The sequence below is a fragment of the Colobus angolensis genome, unplaced genomic scaffold (assembly GCF_000951035.1).
Source record: "Colobus angolensis palliatus isolate OR3802 unplaced genomic scaffold, Cang.pa_1.0 Scaffold105, whole genome shotgun sequence".
Classification (NCBI taxonomy): Eukaryota; Metazoa; Chordata; class Mammalia; order Primates; family Cercopithecidae; genus Colobus; species Colobus angolensis.
The window spans coordinates 5,479,751-5,480,115 of record NW_012111475.1 but is presented as its reverse complement, the minus strand read 5'-3'; positions in this window follow the sequence as shown (position 1 = coordinate 5,480,115).

Sequence of the window (365 nt, the reverse complement as noted above, 5' to 3'; positions counted from 1 at the left end):
CTCCGGGCCGCGGGAGCGCTCCGCTCGCTCAGCAACTTGGGCTTTGCTGTGCTGCTTTTTCGCCCCTCCGAGGTTTTCATTCCGCTCTCCTCCCGCCTCCCTCCCTCCCTTCCTCCTCCCTCCTCCTCGCGTCTCCTCGTTCGGTCTCTCGCTCTCCCACCCGTTGTCGCTCGCTCTCCTGTTTGATTCCCCTCCAGTTAAAAAAAGGAGCCAATTAAAGGCAGCCCAGCTCGCCTGGCCCAGCCTCTGTCCAATTCCCTCGCCTCCCCCAGGACCAATTAGAGAAAACAAAACAGGGCTGGGGGAAGCTGACTGCCTGCCTTTCTCTCTCTCTCTCCTCTCTCTCCTCTCTCTCTCTCTCTCTC